The 12944-nt window shown below is 45.5% G+C and overlaps 1 protein-coding gene and 2 pseudogenes across 3 annotated transcripts in view; 2 read left to right on the top strand and 1 right to left on the bottom strand.

Moving 5' to 3' along the window:
• Window positions 1-12944, top strand: part of TFCP2 (transcription factor CP2) — a 68448-nt gene that overhangs the window by 15830 nt on the left and 39674 nt on the right. The window lies entirely within an intron of this gene.
• Window positions 5256-5644, bottom strand: LOC100347224 (small nuclear ribonucleoprotein Sm D2 pseudogene; annotated as a pseudogene).
• LOC127491096 (cytochrome c oxidase subunit 7B, mitochondrial pseudogene) lies at window positions 6246-6952 on the top strand (annotated as a pseudogene).

Below are 12944 nucleotides of genomic sequence, written 5' to 3'. Positions count from 1 at the left end.
AGTAATCACTTCATATGTAAATGGTTTATCCTCTCCAAACAAAAAGCAGAGATTGACAAAATGGAGTTTTTTCTTTAAAGATTTATTTATTAATTTATTTGAAAGGCAGAGTGATAGAGACAGAGATTGTCCATCTGCTGGTTCACTCCCCAGATGGCTGCCACAGCCAGGGCTGGGCCAGGCTGGAGCCAGGAGCCAGGAATTCTATACTGAAATTCCCACATGAGTGGCAGAGGCCCAAGCACTTGGGCCGTTTTTCACTGCCTTCCCTGGCACATTAGCAGGGCGCTGTATCGGAAGCAGAGTAGCTGGGTCTCGAACTCTGATGGGATGCTGGCATTACAAGCATGCCTTTACTCACTGTGCCACAACACTGGTCCCCAAAATTTTTTTGAAATTTGGAATTTTTTGAAGTCCAACTTTATGCCACCCACAAAAAATCCAAAATACAAATAGGCTGAAACTGAAAATATGGCAAAAGATATTCAGTGCAAATGGTAACCAGAAGAAAATGAGAGTTGTCTATACTCATATCCAACAAGGTAGACTTTACATTTGAAAAGATTATAAGCAACAAAGAAGGACATAAGTAAAAGGTTCAATACAGCAAAAACATATAATAGTTGTAAACATTTACGCATCTAATAACAGACCATCATAGTATATGAAGCACAAATTGACAGAACTGAAATAAGAAAGAATTCTACAATAGTTGAAGGGAAAGCATTTGACTTCCCAGATCAACCCAGGTGTGCATCCTGTCTCCAGTTTCCTGCTCATGCACACCCTGTGAAGCAGCAGGAGGTGGCTAAACTGGTTGAGTTCCTGCCACCATGTAGGAGACCTGGATTGAGTTCCCAGTTCCTGGCTCTGGCCTGACCCAGTCATGGGCATTGTGGGGAGTGAGCCAGCAAATTGAAGTGTTGTTGTTGTTGTTTTTTCTCTGTTTTCCTCTTAAAAAAAAAAGTCATTAGTTGTATCAGTATTCCATTCTCAATAATAGATAAAACAACAAGACACAAATAAGGAAACAAGGCTAGAATAAAACAATAAAGCAACTAATCAGACATAGAGAACATTGTGGCCAACAATAACAGAATACACATTCTTCTTAAGTGTACATGGGACTTTTTTTTAAAAGATTTATTTATCTATTTGAAAGTCAGAGTTACAGAGAGAGAGAAGGAGAGGCAGGGAGTGAGAGAGATTCTATCCGCTGGTTCACTCCCCAATTGGACGCAATGGCCTCAGCTGTGCCAATCTGAAGCCAGGAGCCAGGAGTTTCTTCCAGGTCTCCCGTGTGGGTGCTGGGGCCCAAGGACTTGGGCCATCTTCTACTGCTGTCCCACGCCATAGCAGAGAGCTGGATCGGAAGTGGAGCAGCTGGGACTCAGTCCAGCGCCCAAATGGGATGCCGGCACTGCAGGCGACAGCTTCACCCATGATGTCACAGCACTGGCCCCAACATGGGACATTTTCTAGGCTAGACCATATGCTAGGTTACAAATCAAGTCTCAATCCATTTTATTTTTTAAAGATTGATTTATTTATTTGAAAGAGTTACATAGAGAAAGAGAGGCAAAGAGAGAGGTCTTCCATCTGCTGGTTCACTGCCCAGTTGGCTGCAATGGCCAGAGCTGCACCGATCTGAAGCCAGAAGCCAGGAGCTTCGGGGTCTCACACACTGGTGCAGGGGCCCAAGGACTTGGGCCATCTTCTACTGCTTTTCTAGGACATAGCAGAGAGCTGGATTGGAAGTGGAACAGCCGGGACTAGAACTGGGAGCCCATTTGGGATGCTGGCACTGAAGGCGGTAGCTTTACCTGTGCTACACCACAGCGCTGGCCCCGTCATTAGATTTTAAATGATAGACAGCATACAGAGTATGTTCTGTGAACACCACAGGAAATCAGTAACAGAAGGAAGATGGGAAATTTGGGAATTTGTGGAAATTAAACAATACCTGTTTAAATGAACAGTGGATTGAGGGGAAGTCCTGAGAGACAAATGAAAACAAAACCACAACATATCAAAACTTACGGGACACAGAGAGAGCAGTGCTCAGGGAAATTTACACTGGTAAGTGCTTACATTAAGGAACAAGAAAGATCTCACATCAACAACTTTACAACTTAAAGAACCAGAGAGAATCAAACTGAGCACAAAGCCAGCAGAAGCAGAGAAATAGCAAAGGTGAGAACAGAGATGGGGCCAGTGAAGTCGTGCAGCAGTGAGGCCGCTGCCTGGGGCACTGGCATCCCTTGTGAGCATCAATTCGAATTCCGGCTGCTTCACTTCAGACCCAGCTGCTTGCTGATAACGCCTGGGAAAGCAGTGCTTTGGACCCTTGCCCCACACATGGAAGACCTACATGGCGTTCTGGTCTCCTGGCTTCAGCCTGGCCCAGCCCCAACCATCATGGCCATTTGGGAAGTGAACTGGCAGATGGAAGATACCTCTCTCAGTCTTTCCCTCTCTCTCTGTAACTGCCTTGCAAATAAATAAAATAAATTTTTAATTTATAAAAAGAAATTTACAGTGAAACCAAAAGTTCTTCAAAAAGATCAAGACTGACAGACCTTTAGCTAGATGGACTAAGAAAAAAGATTCAAATTATTAAAATACTAAGATGTAAATTATTGGAATTATTGTTGGAATTATTACTACTAGTTGTATGGAAAAAAAATGATTAGAACAGAGTGTTGTAATGAATTGCACAACAACCAGTTGGGTAGCCTGGATGAAGTAGAAAAATTCCTAGAAACACAAAACCTAGAAATAGAAAATCTACATATGGCCAGCACTGTGGTGTAGTTGGTAAAGCCCCCTGCCTGCAGTGCCGGCATCCCGTATGGGCATTGGTTCAAGTCCTGGCTGCCCCACTTCCAATTCAGCTCTCTGCTATGGCCTGGGAAAGCAGTAGAAGATGGCCCGAGTCCTTGGGCCCCTGCACCGGCGTAGGAAACTCAGAAGAAGCTCCTGGCCCCTGGCTTTGGATCAGCACAGCTCCAGCTGTTGCGGCCATCTGGGGAGTGAACCAGCAGATGGAAGACCTCTCTCTCTGTCTCCTCTCTCTATGTAACTCTGACTTTCAAATAAATAAATAAATAAATCTTTAAAAAAAAAGTCTATGAAGAATTAGGAAAAAGAAGAAAATTTAAAAAAGGCCTATAACTAGTAAGGAGATTTCATCATTAAACAAAAGGTTCCTAGGGCCAGTGTTGTTGGGTTAAGTTGCTGCTTGCCACACTTGCCATTGGAGTGACTGTTCAAGTCTCCACTGCTCTGTTTCTGATCCCTTCCTGCTAATGAGCCTGGAAAGGCAGCATTATTATATATTGGGAAAACTGCACAATACCTGAGCCCCTGCTACTCATATGGGCGACCAGGATGGAATTCCTGACTCCTGGTTTTGGTCTGGCCAAGCCCTGGCTCTTGTGTCCATTTAGGAAGTGAACCAGCAGATGGAGGATATCTCTCTTTGTCTACTTGCCTCCTGCTTTTCTCTCTGCCTTTCAAATAAATGAGTAAATATTTAAAACATTTTTGTTTTTCTGAGAAATCTCTGGATCTGAATGCTTCAATGGTGAATTCTACCAGCATCTAAAGAACTAACACTGGTTGTTTTCAAACGTTTCCAAAAAATTGAAGAAGCAGGAACATCCTTAACTGTTTCCTTGAGGTTAGCATAGCAAATCAAAGCTTTGGTGCTAAAGCTCTATAAACATATTACAGCTGAGGTTGGGCCAGGGTCAGAGAAGGGAGCCAGAATACCATGCAGGTCTCTCGTGTGTGTGGCAGGAGTCCTATTAAGTGAGCCGGTACTGCTGCCTCCCAGGATCTGCATTGGCAGAAGCTGGAGGCAAGAGTTGGAGCCAGGAATCAAAGCCAGGTGCTCCAGTACGGGCTTTTTCTTTTTTCTTTCTTCTTTTTTTTAATTTTTATTATTTTTTTTGACAGGCAGAGTTAGACAGTGAGAGAGAGAGAGACAGAGAGAAAGGTCTTCCTTCCATTGGTTCACCCCCAAAATGGCCTCTACGGCCGGCGCACTGTGCCGATCTGAAGCCAGAAGCCAGAAGCCAGGTGCTTCCTCCTGGTCTCCCATGCAGGTGCAGGGCCCAAGCACTTGGGCCGTCCTTTATTGCCTTCCTGGGCCACAGCAGAGAGCTGGACTGGAAAAGGAGCAACCGGGACTAGAACTCGGGGTGCTGGTGCTGCAGGTGGAGGATTAGCCAAGTGAGCTGTGGCGCTGACCCAGTACGGGCTTTTTAACCACTAGACTAAATGTCCCTTACGTTTATCAATTTTCATTTGTTGAACCACCCTTGTAATGCAAGAATAAATCCCACTTGGTTTCCTTCTTTGACCCCTGGCCCAGCCTCAGCCGTTGCAGGTTTTAGGGAGTGAACCAGTGCATTTGCAGCTGTTTTTCTGATAGTATGCCTTTCAAATACAAACGTAGTAGCAGTGGGTGTTTGGCCTAATTGTTAAGGCACTAGTTACGTCATCTGCATGCCACATTAGGATACCTAGATTGTATACACAGCTCCAGCTCCAGCTTTCTACTAATGCAGACACAGGAGGCCATGGTGATGGCTCCAGAGATTGGGTTCCTGTCACCCATATGGGAGATCTGCGTGGAATTCCTGGCTCCTAGGCATTTGGGGAGTAAATGAGTTGGTGGGAGTGTGTGCACCATGTCTCACAAGCTCTCTATTTTCCCTCCTGTTGGATAAATTTTTAAAAATGCGATGAAATTAAAAACTGATCAAGGTGAGGTACTGCGTTAAGAGAATGAAGGAAGAAATCAGTCATCTTAATTGATGCAGATACAGCATTTGACAAAGTGTAATACCCTTTAAAAACATTCAACATGGGGCTGACCTTGTGGCTCATTAGGTCATATCAGAGTCCCGGCTGCTCCACTTCCGATCCAGCTGCCTGCTAATGCGTCTGGGAAAGTAAATGCTTGGGCCCCTGCCACTCACATGGAGGATCCAGATGGAATTTCAGGTGCCTGGCTTACTCTTGGACCAGTCCCAGCCATTGTGGTTTTGAGTCCTTTTCAAGTTCTTTCACAGAAATAAATTGGTTGATATCATCGCATTAGTATGAACTGCATAAATAGCCATACATAGTGTTAGAGGGTAATTCCTTCCTTCCTTCCTTCCTTTTTTTTTTTTTTTTTTTTTTTTTGGTTTTGTTTAGAAAACACACACGGGCTTTATTGACATGGGAGCGGGGCGGGGCCGGCCCTACTTGCCGGCGATGAGCGGGTTGCGTAGCACCACGATGAGTCCCCGCACAGGAACATCTTGGAGATGTAGTGGTCCTTGTTGACCGGCTTGGACTTCTCCTTGCCCTTGCCGCTCTTGGGGACCTCGGTCCACATCTCCTTCACGTTCTCCAGCACCATGTTGCAGTGCCTGTCGAAGGCCTTCACGCGGCCCAGCAGCTTCTTGTTGTTGCGACAGTTGATGAGCACCCGGGTGTTGTTCTTGACCGACTGCGTGAGCACGGAGAGCGGGCTGTGTTGAACTCCTTCTCCTCCCGCTTCTGCAGCTCCTCGGGGGTCATCTCGCTCTTGGGCTTGATGAGGAGGCTCATGGTGCTGGCCACGCGTTCGGGTCACTCTCACTCCAACCTCCGCGTTGCTTCTCAATACCTTTCTTTTGATTGATTGATTAACTGATTTGAAAGGTAGAGTGACAGAGAGGGAGATAACTTTCATCTGCTGGTTTACTCTTCAAATGCTGGCAAGAGCCTGGGCTGGGCCAGGCCAAAGCTAGGAGCCAAGAGCTCCATCTGGGTCTCCCATGTGGATGACAGGGACCCAAGATATCATCTACCTGACAGAATTAAATGTAGGCATTTGATTTGGGACACAGGTGTCTTAATCACTAGGCTAAATACCCTCTTCTACATGGGCCCAGTTTTGAAGGGCTTTGGGATCTTGTGGAGCTAGCACTTTGTTATGATTGCATTGGGAAGCCACTGAAGCCTTGTAAACAGAGAAGTGACATTAGATATACATTTTAAAAAGGTTACTCTGGCAGCAAATTGGAAGATTTACATATACATATTATGTATTTATATTTCTAATGATAAAAAAGTTAGTTATTGGGGCCAGAATTGTGGTGCAGTGGGTTAGACTGCTGCTTCTGATGCTGGCATCCCATCTTGGGTCCTGATTGCTCTGCCTGTGATCCATCCTCCTGCTAATGTGCCCGGGAAAACAACTGAAGATGGTCCAAGTGCGTGGGTTCCTGCCACACATGTAGGAGACAGGTAGAGTTCCTGGCTCCTGGGTTTGGCATGGCCCAATGCTGGCTGTTGCAGCCAGTGAACCGGGTACCTTCTGCTCTGCATATCCTTAGAAATGCAAATTGACTATCTCTATCTGGAAAAATGAGGCAAATAACAGTTCTGTTTTGGTTGCATCATTAGGTCTGTAGGGGACATCTCTAGGAACTAACTTAGAGGCCATTTCTTTGTGCAAGGTATTTGGAGCGAACTTTCAACAAAATAGTAGCTACAGTTGCTGCAGTTCTATCTTCAGCTTCACGGCTTCACCATGTTTCCTTTGTCGGAAATGCGCTGAGTCACCTCCAAGCTCGAAGCAGTCAGGAAACAGTGGCAAGGCAGTCACCAGAAATGTACACTCGATTTTCATGGCAGATATGTTCATGTTGTATTAGCTGGTGGAGCTGCATTCTGTATTGCTGTATGGACATATGCAGCACTCATATTGGAACAGAATGGAACCTGTCCCCTGTTGGCGGAGTCACCCCAAAGGAATGGCGAGGTCAGTAATCGTCCCAGCTGGTGTGTAATATTGAATTGTTTCAAAACCAGCTCCTAACTGATGCCAAGTAAAAGCACCATACCCATTAAAATACAGCATTGTTGAAGAAATAAAGTACATTAGAAATCTTCAAAACCAAACAAAAAGATTTGGTCTGAGGGAGAAATCCTCCGGAGCTCTGCTACCGACCATGAGCACACGTGGGAAGGGGCAGCTGAAGCCTGTTCATCATCTCGCAGGACTAGCACTCTTGTTCTTACAGGACTCTCTCAGAAGTCCTCTGTAGTTAAAAGCCTTAAAAGCAGGAAACTGCCTGCCTGGCATTGAGTGCAGGGAAGAGCTGATCCTGCTTGATGGCAGGTGTGAGAGGGAAGGGTGGGCTGAGCGACAGTCAATTGCAGGGGCTGCAGAGGTGATGGATGCTTGGTCGTGATGAGGAAGCCTGACTGCATGGGAAAAATACGTCCAAACCCATGAGCTGGGGGACATCTTTAAAAGAATTGATTTCTTTATTTGAAAGGCAGAGATACAGAAAGGGAGAGGTAGAGGCAAAGAGAGAGAAAGGTCTTCCATCTGCTGATTCTCTTCCCAAATGGCTGCAAAGCCAGGAACCAGGAGCTTCTTCCGGGTCTCCCACGTGGGTACAGGGCCCAAGCACTTGGGCCATCCTCTGCTGCTTTCCCAGGCCATAGCAGAGGGCTGGATTGATCTGGAGCAGGCCAGACTCAAACAGGAGACATATGGGATGCTGGTGCTGCAGGTGGTGCCTTAACCCGCTATGCCCTTGAATATTTTAAAATTTTTTATTTATTTTTATTTTATTTGAAAGGCAGAGAGAGAGAGAGAGAGATCTTTCATTCTCTGGTTCACTCCCCAAATGTCTGCAACACCTGGGTCTGGGCCAGGCTGAAGTCAGGAGCTCAGAACTCAATCTAGGTCTCCCATGTGCTTTTTTTTTTTTTTTTTTTTTTTTTTTGACAGTCAGAGTTAGAGGGTGAGAGAGTGAGACAGAGAGAAAGGTTTTCCTTTTTCCGTTGGTTCACCCCCCAAATGGCCGCTACAGGGTGCCGCCGCTGCAGGCAGAAGATTAGCCAAGTGAGACGCGGTGCCGGCCAAGGTCTCCCATGTGTATGGCAGGGACCCAGCTTCTTGGGCCATCACCTGCTGCCTCCCAGGTGCATGTTATCAGGAAGCTGGAATTGGAAGCAAAGCCAGGATTCCAGCTCAGGCACTCCAATATGAGAAGCAGGCATTGCAAGTGATGACTTCACTGCTGTGCCAAACACCCTTACCTGGATACAGATTTTTTAATACTGAAATGAGAGTTCTACTGTCTTTATCAGAATTGTCGGATTCCCTGGAATATATAGCTCATGAATGTGCTGCAAGTTGCCATTTTTTTCTTCTGAATGTGAATAGTCAGTGATTTCAAAAATTTGATGAAAGAGCCCAATACTAATGATGCCACAGGTGATGTTTTCAATTAGCAGTGTTTTAATGAGATCTGTGGGCTGGTAAGGGCTAATCCTGTAGTGTATGGAAAAAAACTGAGGAAACAGGCCCAGCCCTGGCAAGTCTCCTGAGGTCGGGTTTTGCTAATTCAGGTGGCGCTTTTTTTTTTTTTTTTTTAACTCCGATTTCTTTGATTAAGCTTATCTTACAAGTTCTCTGGAAGTAAATTTGTTTCTGACACTAGTCGGATGCTTTATATCTTGCCAGATAAGTAAAGCTAGCAGACGCTTGTAAAATCAAGTTTTTAGTGACTTTCTAAGCTAGATAAAAATAAAAGCCCATTACTTATAGAAGTAAATAAGTGGCCATTGGCGCATAGTTCAGCAGAGCACAAGTGTGATCTCTTTTGGGAAACCTGAAGGCTCGTGGAGAAAAAAGAGAAATCGAGTTTATTTTTTCATGAACTTTGAGATGTATACATTGCATGTACATCTGGTATCTTGTAACTGATTTAAACTGCTGAAGAGATAAAAATGACTTACTTCTTAGAGTGCTTCAAGAACATTATGCCCAGTTTTGAGATCTGAAAAAGAGTTCCAGAGGCCGTATTCCCAGCGAAAGGCCATCAGATGGCCCAGGGGCTCTGTCAGGGTAGCATGCAGTCCAGACGTGGTGTTGCCTGCTTTACTGCTTACCTGGTGCTGGTGTCCCACTTGGTAATCTGTGTTCCAGGTTTCAGCCTGGAGGGGAGGAAGCTTAGCTGTTGAGGGCATAGTCGTATAAACATCTACTAGAAATGTCTGGGGCCCTTTTGAGTTACATCATTTTTATTAGTATACATATATATTTTAAAATAATTCATTTATGCTTCCTTGGGTATTAATAACACTGTAAAAACAATAAACCAGAAAGGCAGAAAATAATAGATGTTTGCAGAATACTTTAGCCTGATTCATTGCTGTACAGATAGAAATTAAGGAAAGGGGTTTTATCTTTCACTTGTTCATTCCTCTATCCCTGCCACTTCAGAGAGACCCAGAAGTAGGTGTTTGAACTAAGTTTTAGTAGGCCACACTAAAAGATTTTAAAAAAAGTTGTGAAAATCCAAGGTCAAGTTGAGTATTTTCACCCCAGTCTAGGTGATGGATGTGCATAGACCTGAACAAACTCCTTGCCTGTTGTAGTGATGTCTCAGGGTGACTCACTAGGGACCTCCTTAAAGTCAGATCTTGGTATGAAAAAGATGACATAGAGTTCAAACTCATTACCTTGTGTTATTAACACACAGCGCCAAGTAATTAGCTCAGCAGCCCCTCCCCCTCATTCTGAATTAATTGACGTGGGATATGGCCTGGAAGGGATTTTTAATAGCTCCCTGGGTGATTCTAATGTTCAGCCACTACCGAGAGCCGCTAACAGTTATATGCTTTCCACACTTTGAATTCAGTGATGCAGTAGACAAGTAGTATAGCAGAAGATGACTTGAACAGTATATATATTTTGTTACAACTGTTTTCTGTCTTAATCAGGACCTGGGTTATAGTTTTTAAGCTGGCCGTCAGTACGTGTGGGTACATGGCACTGCGGTGAAGCTGCTGCTTGGGATGCCCACGCATCAAGTTGGGGTGTCTGGGTTTGAGTCCCGGCTCTGCTCTCCGTTGCAGCTTCCTGCTTGCAGACCTTGGGAGAACAGCAGTGATGGCTCAGGTCGCTGGGTTCATGCCACCCATGTGGAAGACCTGGATTGGGCTCCAGGTTCCTGACTTTGTGGGCATTTAGGGAGTGAACAGAGTGTGATCTCTTTGTCTGACTTTCAAATAAATTAAAAAATTCAAAAATACCTCCCCAAAAGATAGCATTGAGTGCAAATATGTTGGATAATAGATTTAGCAGCTTATTTTTTTTTCTTTGCAATGCAGAGTTATCTGAGCTTACAAATGAGAGGGCCCAAAAAGGATGAGTTGGAGGCAAAGTAATTTTCTTTTTTTAAAGATTTATTTGAAAGAGTTACAGAAAGAGAGAGAGAGAGAGAGAGAGAGAGAGAGAGAAAGAGAGAAACAGGGGTCCTTTCTTCCGCTGGTTCATTCCCCAAATGGCTGCAACATGCTGGGGCTGGGTCAGGCTAAAGCCAGGAACTAGAGCTCCCTCCGGGTCCCCGACATGGGTGCAGGGGCCCAAGCACCTGGGCCATTCTCCGCTGCTTTCCCAGCCATACCAGCAGGAAGCCAGATCAGAAGTGGAGCAGCCAGGGTTTGAACCAGTGCCCATATGGGATGCTGGTGGTGCAGGCCGTGACTTTAACTTGCTGCACCACAGTGTTGGCCTCAGTAATTTTCTCTGAGTACCATCTGTATATGCCATCTGTGGCAGTTTGTGTGTTTGCTTGATTATCTATTTAAGTAGATAATATCCTTGTTCTTAAATAGCTGAATAATACTAATAACACTATAATTGAAAGACTTGGCTTTTTTATTTTAAAGATTTATTTATTTATTTGAAAGAGTTACACAGAGAGCGGAGGAGAGGCAGAAAGAGAGAGAGAGAGAGAGAGAGAGAGAGAGCGAGCGAGGTATTCCATCTGATGGTTCACTCTGCAATTGGCTGCAATGGCCGGAGCTGTGCCGATCCGAACCCAGGAGCCAGGAGCTTCTTCCGGGTCTCCCAGGTGGGTGCAGGGACCCAAGGACTTGGGCCATCTTCTGCTGCTTTCCCAGGCCATAGCAGAGAGCTGGATTGGAAGTGGAGCAGCCGGGACTAGAACTGGTGCCTGTGTGGGATACCAGTACTGCAGGCAACAGCTTTATCTGCTATGTCATAATGCCAGCACCCCCTCCCCTTTCTAAGATTTGTTTTATTTACTTGAAAGGCAGAGTGACAGAGAGGGCAAGACAGAGATCTTACATCCACTGATTCACTTCCTGATGGCCAGAACGATTGGGGCTAGACTGTGCTAGGCCAAAGCCAGGAACCTGGAACTCCATCTGGGTCTCACACATGGGTGGCAGCTGGGACTACAGTTGCCAGGCTCTATGGGAACTGGCTGTGCTGCAGTGCTGGCTCCTAGAAAATATTGTTTTAATTTCCAGTTTTACAGTTTTGCCTGGACTTTATGTGAGAACATTCTTGGTGTAAGGTATGAAGAACATATTCTAACATCCTTTTGAAAATTAGTATTACAGACAAAGTTCATGTGATAATGTCATTCCTAGAATCATGAAGTTTGTGTTGACAAAGTGCTGCAGGTGCACATCCGAAGATGCCTTTTTTTTTTTTTTTTTTTTTGACAGGCAGAGTTAGACAGTGAGAGAGAGAGACAGAGAGAAAGGTCTTCCTTCCCTTGGTTCACCCCCTAAATGGCCGCTACAGCCAGTGCTGCGCCAATCCGAAGCCAGGAGCCAGGTGCTCCCTCCTGGTCTCCCATGTGGGTGCAGGGCCCAAGCACTTGGGCCATCCTCCACTGCCTTCCTGAGCCACAGCAGAGAGCTGGACTGGAAGAGGAGCAACCAGGACAGAATCCGGCACCCCAAATGGGACTAGAATCCGGAGTGTGGTGCCGCAGGCGGAGGATTAGCCTAGTGAGCCACGGCGCCAGCCCGGGTGCTTTAATTCTCCCCAAAGAGAATTCATCCAGGACATTTTCATTCAGCTGGAATAAGAGGCAGAGGTTGATCGTCTCCTGAATGTATATTGGTCATTGATCTACATTTCTTAATTGTTCTTTTTGTTCTGCCAAGATGATTTTTCTTGACAGAAAAGTTAGAAGAAACGCAGGAACTGGATGTTAGCTCTGTAGTTAGTCATGTACCATTTGCATCACACATGGCCCTGTGCCTTTGTTAACTTTTTCGCAAGTCTTAGTATATTCTGGGCTTCAGCCCTTCTTACATACACTGGTGCCATAACAAATTGTTTCCCTTTTTTATATGTATTGTGCATGTTGATCTAATTCTGAGTTGATCGGTGACCTTTCTGTTTAGATAACTTTCTTCTGTCTGAGCTCTTTTTTTTTTTTTTTTTTTTTTTTTTGGATAGGCAAAGTTAGACGGTGAGAGAGCAAGACAGAAAGGTCTTCCTTTTTCCGTTGGTTCACCCCCTCAAATGGCTGCTACAGCCAGCGCTGCACTGATCCGAAGCCAGGAGCCAGTTGCTTCCTCCTGGTCCTCCCATGTGGGTGCAGGGCCCAAGCACTTGGGCCATCCTCCACTACCTTCCCGGGCCACAGCAGAGAGCTGAACTGGAAGAGGAGCAACCAGGACAGAATCCAGCGCCCCAACCAGGACTAGAACCCGGGCTGCCGGCGCCGCAGGCAGAGGATTAGCCTAGTGAGCCACGGTGCCTGCCATGTCTGAGCTCATTTGGGATTGTCAGAACCTCAGTCCTGTAGCCTTCCCTTTTAGCATCTCAGAACAGGGACTTGGCTCCTGTCTCTTCCCCTGTTTGAAATCTGTTCTCTGAACTGAGCAGCCACTTCTGGCCACGCCCCCTGCTCCCCTTCCTGCCCTTATGGCTTCCTTGCTTTCTTTGATGCCCCACTACTTTTCTGATCGATTTCTTGTTCGAGTTAGGCTCACAGTTAAAGCCCTACTCATTTCTTTTGCCTTCTGGGTAAAATAATTAGCAAGGAAAAATTTTAAAATGATGTGTGCTGCTTTTTTTAGTTGAGTAAAATTTCTCAGTAGCAGAATTC

Source organism: Oryctolagus cuniculus, chromosome 11, assembly GCF_964237555.1.
Source record: "Oryctolagus cuniculus chromosome 11, mOryCun1.1, whole genome shotgun sequence".
NCBI classification, from domain to species: domain Eukaryota; kingdom Metazoa; phylum Chordata; class Mammalia; order Lagomorpha; family Leporidae; genus Oryctolagus; species Oryctolagus cuniculus.
This window is presented reverse-complemented; position numbering and strand designations above follow the sequence as displayed.